This window comes from Sinocyclocheilus anshuiensis, unplaced genomic scaffold (genome assembly GCF_001515605.1).
Source record: "Sinocyclocheilus anshuiensis isolate Anshui unplaced genomic scaffold, SAMN03320099.WGS_v1.1 scaffold954, whole genome shotgun sequence".
In the NCBI taxonomy this organism is placed as follows: domain Eukaryota; kingdom Metazoa; phylum Chordata; class Actinopteri; order Cypriniformes; family Cyprinidae; genus Sinocyclocheilus; species Sinocyclocheilus anshuiensis.
In genome coordinates, this window is record NW_015536527.1 from 375,299 (window position 1) to 382,723 (window position 7,425).

At 39.0% G+C, this 7,425-nt stretch overlaps 1 pseudogene; it reads left to right on the forward strand.

Moving 5' to 3' along the window:
• Positions 1-359: 359 nt before the first annotated feature.
• LOC107694269 (gastrula zinc finger protein XlCGF57.1-like) lies at positions 360-1,997 on the forward strand (annotated as a pseudogene).
• Positions 1,998-7,425: the final 5,428 nt, after the last annotated feature.

The window sequence follows — 7,425 nt, forward strand, 5'->3', positions numbered from 1 at the left end:
GTGAAAAAAGTGACGTGACATGTGGCCAAGTATGGTGACCCATACTTGGAATTAGTGCTCTGCATTTTGCAGCTTCTTTACTTTCATTTCAGACCTGTTGGAAGAGAATGAGGAAAGTGAAGAACTGAATGAAGGGGAGGAAAATCATCATGTCATAAGTTGCTCACAGAAGGAAAGAGAATTTGTACGGAGAAGAAGAGCCAACAAAATCTTCACTTGCCCCCAGTGTGGAAAAACATTCCCATACAAAAAAAGTCTTGAAGGTCACTTGAGAATTCATACTGGAGAGAAGCCATTTACATGTGATCAATGTGAGAAGCGTTTCAGACAAAAAAAAAAAGCTTAATGAACACATGAAAATCCACACTGGAGAGAAGCCACACACATGTGATCAGTGCGGCAAGAGATTCAGACAAAAAGGGACCTTTACAAAACACATGAAAATCCACACTGAAGAGAAGCCACACACTTGTTATCTGTGTGGAAGCAGTTTCACTCAAAAAGGAACCCTTAAGGGTCACATGTTAATCCACACAGGAGAGAAGCCATTTACATGTGATCAATGTGAGAAAAGTTTCACACAAAAAAAAAACCTTAATGAACACATGAAAATCCACACAGGAGAGAAGCCACACACATGTGATCAGTGCGGAAAGAGATTCAGACAAAAAGGAACCCTTAAGAAACACATAAAAATCCATACTGGAGAGAAGCCACACACATGTGATCAGTGTGGGAAGAGTTTCACACGAAAAGAAACCCTTAAAGATCACATGAGAATCCACACTGGAGAGCCGCTGCACACATGTGGTCATTGCGGGAAGAGTTTTGTACAAGCAGTCAGTCTTAATTCACATCTGCGTTCTCATTTTGGAGGTCATCAAAGATCCTTTAACTGTGATCAGTGTGGTAAAAATTTTCGTTGGGCACAATCCCTGAAGGAGCACCTGACCATTCATACACAGGAGAAGCCTCATGTGTGTTCTTTGTGTGGAAAGAGTTTTTCACGACTGTATACTTTAAAAATACACCAGAAACGACACAGTAGTGTGAAGAGTCATATGTGCTCCGATTGTGGGAAGTCCTTTTTTACAGATGGTCAAATGAAGCTGCACCAGAGAATTCACACTGGAGAAAAACGTTACAAGTGTTCACAGTGTGACAATAGATTCAGTCGGGTAGAATCTCTGAAAACACATGAGAAGATCCACACTGGAGAGAAGCCGCACGTGTGATCAGTGCGGGAAGAGTTTCACACTAATAGGAAACCGTATTGAACACATGAAAATCCACACTGGAGAGAAGCCGCACACGTGTGATCAGTGCGGAAAGAGATTCACACACAAAGGAACCCTTAAGAAACACATGAAAATCCACACTGGAGAGAAGCCGCACACATGTGATCAGTGCGGGAAGAGATTAGCACGAAAAGGAACCCTTGAGAAACACACAAAAATCCACACTGGAGAGAAGCCACACATATGTGTTCAGTGCAGTAAGAGATTCACACAAAAAGGAACTCTTAAGAAACGCATAAAAATCGACATTGGAGAGAAGCCACACACATGTGATCAGTGCGGGAAGAGTTTCACATTAAAAGGAAACCTTGAGTTACACATGAAAATCCATACTGGAGAGAAGCCACACACATGGGATCAGTGTGGGAAGAGATTCACACAAAAAGGAACTCTTAAGAAACACATACAAATCCACACCGGCGAGAAGCCGCACACGTGATCAGTGCGGGAGAAGTTTCACATTAAAAGGAAACCTTGAGTTATACATGAAAATCCACACTGGAGAGAAGCCGCACACATGTGATCAGTGTGGGAGAAGTTTCACATTAAAAGGAAACCTTAAGATACACATGAATATCCACACTGGAGAGAAGCCACACATGTGTTCTTCATGTGGAAAACGTTTTACATGGCTGCACGCTTTAAAAGTACACATACACACATACGAGTGTGAAAGCAGTGTAAAAAGACATTTGCTACAGCTGACAAATTTAAATGTCTCCAGAGAATTCACACTGGAGAAAAGCCTTTTAATTGCTGACACAATGATAAGAGATTCAGTCTGTCAGGACACGTAAAACCACATTAGAGATGATCCACATTGGAGATCAGTTGTATCTGTAGGTATCACTAAGTGTAGTGTCATTAAGTATAGTTCTTGTTCAGATCCAGTTTTAAGTGAAAATTTGCATCAAGAGTCAAGACTACGAGTTTCAAGTGTTCCGATTGAAATTAATTCAAATATTGAGTTCCTCAAAAAAAGAATATTTAACAAGCGTGTCACTCTTAGTTCATTTACTGTCTTTTATGAAACTTTTTTTTTTACATGTACAGAATGTTCTTGGCCTCACATTTACCATGTGCACATGTAAGATAAACTATCAAACTAACTGGCTGCTTTGTTTCTCTCCTTCACGTTTCGTTGGACACATTGTAAGTCAAAGAGAGAAATATCTTATTTGTGTTCACTTTTATTTAATTTTTATATTTGTTCACCAACCATTCATTGACAAAACTAGTAACTCGTTTTACCAACAGGTTTTCATGATGGGGACAAAGAAAAAAAAAAGAGAAGAATAAAGGAAAATCTATTTTGAATGTGCTTGCAAAGTTTTGCTTTCCCCCAAGAAGCTTGCACTTTTGGGTCCCCACTATAAAATTAGTGTTCCCTTGCAAAACTCTTGCAAGTGATTGTACAATTCCTCAGGGGAACGCAAAACTGTAGCAAGCAAACTGTCAAACTCTCTCTGTGTGTGTACATGGACCTTGAACCCACTAGAATGAAAGATGGGTTGAAGTGTACGAGCTAAATAATTTTTTTTAAATACAGAGAGATGTTAAAATCACATTATAGTTCATTCATAAAAGGGGACACCAGTTTGTGCAGTTTGTGTAGGTTTTTTACCAACTTTTTTTCCACTTTTGATGTAATTTCTAGTGAAAAATTTGTATTGTAGTGTGATGGAAATTGCTGTATTTTTCTTTATTTTCTATTCATTGTTTATTCTCTATTTTCCATTATAGATATATATTCTTGGTTCTTGGTCTGGTGTCTCATTTTACATGTGGATGTTACCCCGTCTTTCTAGCCTGTATTCTGCTGATTATTTTTAAAAGCCCGATTCTGTGCATTCCTCATCTTTGTGCGATTAGTATAAAACCCACCACGCATGACAGAACACCAGACACAATACAGTTTAATTATTTTGTGATGTTTTTCTTTATTTTTTGTTTTGTTTCCCCCCATGGACCTGCCAGCTGTCAAACTCCATGTGCTCAAGAAGGGTACTGTTCCCTCGAGGACCACACAATGGATTTTTTAGACTTTTCGTACCTTACGCATGACACACTGCTGCCTGTGTACTTTTTTTCTATGTCGCACTGAACACCATGACGAAGGCAAATCTGTCTGGGGATGGTCCTTGAGGGAGTTTTGCAGCGTTTGTGTGTGGGTGCTGGTGAGTTGTGAGTGATTGCTAGTGATCGATCTCCACTGACTCCACCCAGCCCTGTATCTCCCGTGTCTCCTGAGTCTCTTGAATCTCCTGTGTCTCTGCTGATCCCATCCAGGGGTGTGTTTCCCAAAAGCAACTATGGTCACAAGCAGTGTTGGGGGTAACGCATTGCAAGTAACGCGAGTTACATAATCAGATTACTTTTTTCAAGTAACTAGTAAAGTAACACATTACTTTTTCAAATAAGTAACGCCAGTTACTTTGTTTTCCCATTTATTGACTGACAGCTCTCCTGTTCCAATGTTGAGAGAAATCGGGAGTAAGTGCAGAGGCATTGTGTGCGCTGTTTACACACTAGTTCTGAACTAAAGGTCCTTGCACACTGAAATTTTTGTATGTGTTTTTCGTATTCGTCAAAATTCGTCATGCACAGAACATCACAGTGGCTCAGAACTGCTAAAACATATATCAAAATGCTTGCTACGGATGTGAAAAATGCAGAATATTTAACCCGATGCAAATGTTTTTTATGAAGGACGAAAGTTTCGGAGGCAGTGTGAAAATGTGATTGACACAGTGTCATATTTATGTTTTAACGTGCGTTTTTGACAAGAATGTCAGATTCGGTGTGCAAAGACATTAAATGTGAACACGCGTTTACTCATCTCACTTGCAGAAAAACAGATTCAGTTTATCCTTAAAATTAATAAAAACACTGAAATGAAAACTCAGAATATGACACAAACCTGCAGTAACTAAATGTTAAATAAGACAAATATCCTTTATGTATTTTAATTGCATTTTATAACCAATGTCTTTGATTCTGACCTAAATAAATATTGCTGAAGAGAGTTGAATTTTCTTCAATTGCATTCTACTCTTTATGCAATCCAGAATGACAGCACAGCTGAAAAGTTTCTTTGAGCTGCGTCCCCTACAGTACAGACGTGAATTTACATTTCCTTCAGCCTGAGGCTTTCACTTTTTGTGTGAAAGGGCTTTTACATTTGCCAAAAGTAGAACTTTTTTGAATTAAAAACAAACAAGCAAGCCCAGCCCAGATGGGAAAAAGTAATGCAAAAGTAATGTACCGCATTTCTTTTCATAAAAAGTAACTAAGTAATGCAATTAGTTACTTTTTTAGGGAGCAAGGCAAGTTTATTTATATAGCACATTTCATACACAATGGTAATTCAAAGTGCTTTACATGAAAGGAAGTAAAATAATCATTAAAAAATAATAATCACAACAATAAAATCAAGGAATTTAAAAACTGTTAGTGATGTGCTCTTAACAAACAAAACAAAAAAAAATCTCAAGCTTTGTTCAAACTCTTCCCCACAAGTGCAAAATCCTTCCAAAATACCTAACCATTCCACAACTTCACCCCCTACATACTTTGACCATCATAAACCAAACAAATATAACTCAGAGGTCCTACTTTCAACACCCTTCACAGCATTTCTTTACATAAAAGAAGTAAAATATTCATAAAAAATAATCACATTAATAAAAAAAGGAATTTAAAAACTTTTAAAATGATTTAAAAATTGATTTAAGATTAATTTAAAACAGTTAAAAATAGAAAATGATTATACATAAAATACAGTGCAATCAGTTCAGACGTAGCACAGTGCTCATTCAACTGGCCATTGGGTGACTTATACATTTTTATTTATAAAGAGTACTTTAAAATCAATCCTAAATATTACTGGAAGCCAGTGTAAGGACCTGAGGACTGGTGTGATATGCTCAGATTTTCTGGTACTAGTCAGAATCCTGGCAGCAGCGTTCTGGATGAGCTGCAGCTGTCTAATGGTCTTCTTGTGAAGGCCGGTGAGAAGACCATTGCAATGGTCCACCCTGCTGGTGATAAAGGCATTCTCCAAGTCTTGACTGGAAACAAAACATCTCATTCTTGCAATGTTTTTGAGATGATAGTATGCTGATTTATTTACTGCTTTGACATGACTACTGAAACTAAGGTCTGTCTCCAGAATCACACCAAGATTCCTGACTTGATTTTTAGTTGTTAGACCCCTAGAGTCAAGGTATGCATTCACCTTGAGAACTTCATCTTTGTTTCCAAATGCAATGACTTCAGTTTTCTCCTTGTTTAATGTCCTTATAAAAGAGAGATAAAATATGCAAATGAATATTCAGATTAACTTAGTCTAGCTCATTTGTTAGTATTTGTCTCCCTCTAGTGAACAAAGTATAAAATACCATTTAGGAGACTCGCATGTAATCGTTCATTCTGTCATTGTAGACATCAGGAGTCAATGAAATCATAGCAGAAGAGCACCTAAAAAATGCTAAAACCCCAGAGGACATTCATGATGCATTTTCTGAGATGATGGGGATATTTTTCATAGTGATTCCCTCCATTACCAGAATCAGAATCAGAAAGAGCTTTATTGCCAAGTGTGCTGACGCACACAAGGAATTTGTCTTGGTGACAGAAGCTTCCAGTGCACAGACAGAATGACAAGTGACAAGACACAGATAACAAAAATAAACAAGTGATTAAAAATAAATATGTGTAAATATGTATGTTTTGGTAGCTGAGCTGAATCAGAAAGTTATTGAAATGCAGAGGACGGATTCAATGATAGCCGAGTAGAACTGTTTCAGCAGCTCCTGTGGCAGGTTGAACTTCCTCAGCTGGCGAAGGAAGTACAGCCTCTATTGGGCCTTTTTGACAATGGACTCAATGTGAATTAGAGGGCTGCATTGGGTTTGGGTTAAACCCAATGCAAATCTCGCGGGAGCGGGCGGATTTACCTTTGCTGTGGGTGGGAGTGGGTGGTCAGAAAATTCCGCAGGAGACCTGCGGGGTACGGTGGGATTTAGCGTGTAATAGAAATGGAGTCAACACATGAAGTTGCGAAGAAAATTAAAGCAGCTGTTTACTTGACAAAAGCAAAGCAAGGCAAGTCAGACATCTGGAAACAATTCTCAATTGTCACTGAAAAAAATGGGAAATAGTTAAACTTCGTAAGTTGCGATAAATGTGCAAAAGTATTAATTTACAATGGACATAAATCTGGCACCTCTGCCCTGAGGCGACATACCTATTTTCTAAGTAATATGTGTTTATTTATTTAATAGTTTAGTTATTTCATATTGTGCTTTGGCTTATTTATGTAAACTGTTTGTTAACAGTTAAACTGTTTGTTTAGTTAATCGTTTGGAGTGTGTGTATCATGCAGTACGTTTAAAACTGAAGTGCCGCTATTTGTGGCTTTGTTTTAACGGTTAATGTTTTATAACGGTAATAAAAAGAATACCCAATGTTTTTGTCACATGTGGTGCTTTGGTTTAGCATTTACTTCATCTTATTTAAATGCAATCATGTTTAAAGCCTGTTACTCTGGATGTTAACTTGAACGAATATTTAGTCTGAGTATTTGTGTAAATTTTTCACAAGCTCTGAGTGAAAGTTTGCGGGAGTGGACACAAACACTGGGGGCGCGGGCGGGAGTGGAACGTGCAGGTTGCGGGAGCGGGTGGTCCTGGTCAGAAATTCAGCGGGAGCGGTCGGGTGCGGGTTTAAGAAAACAGTCTCAAATTCACATTTGAGCAGGGCTCAAATGTGAATATTCCACTTAAGGTCCTGAGAGATTGTGGTGTCCAGGAACCTGAATGACTCCACTGTTGTTACAGTGCCTTCCATGATGATAAGTGCAGGGGGGTTTCTCCTGAAGTCCACTATCATCTCCACTGTTTTGAGTGTGTTCAGCTCCAGGTTGTTGTGACTGCACCAGACAGCCAGCTCTTTAACCTTCTGTCTGTAAGCAGACTCGTCTCAGTCCTTGATGCGGCCGATGACTGTAGTGCCGTCCGCAAACTTCAGGAGCTTGACAGAGGGGTCTTTAGGGGTGCAGTCGTTGGTGTACAGGGAGAAGAGCAGTGGGGAGAGGACGCAACCCTGAGGAGTGCCAGTGCTGATG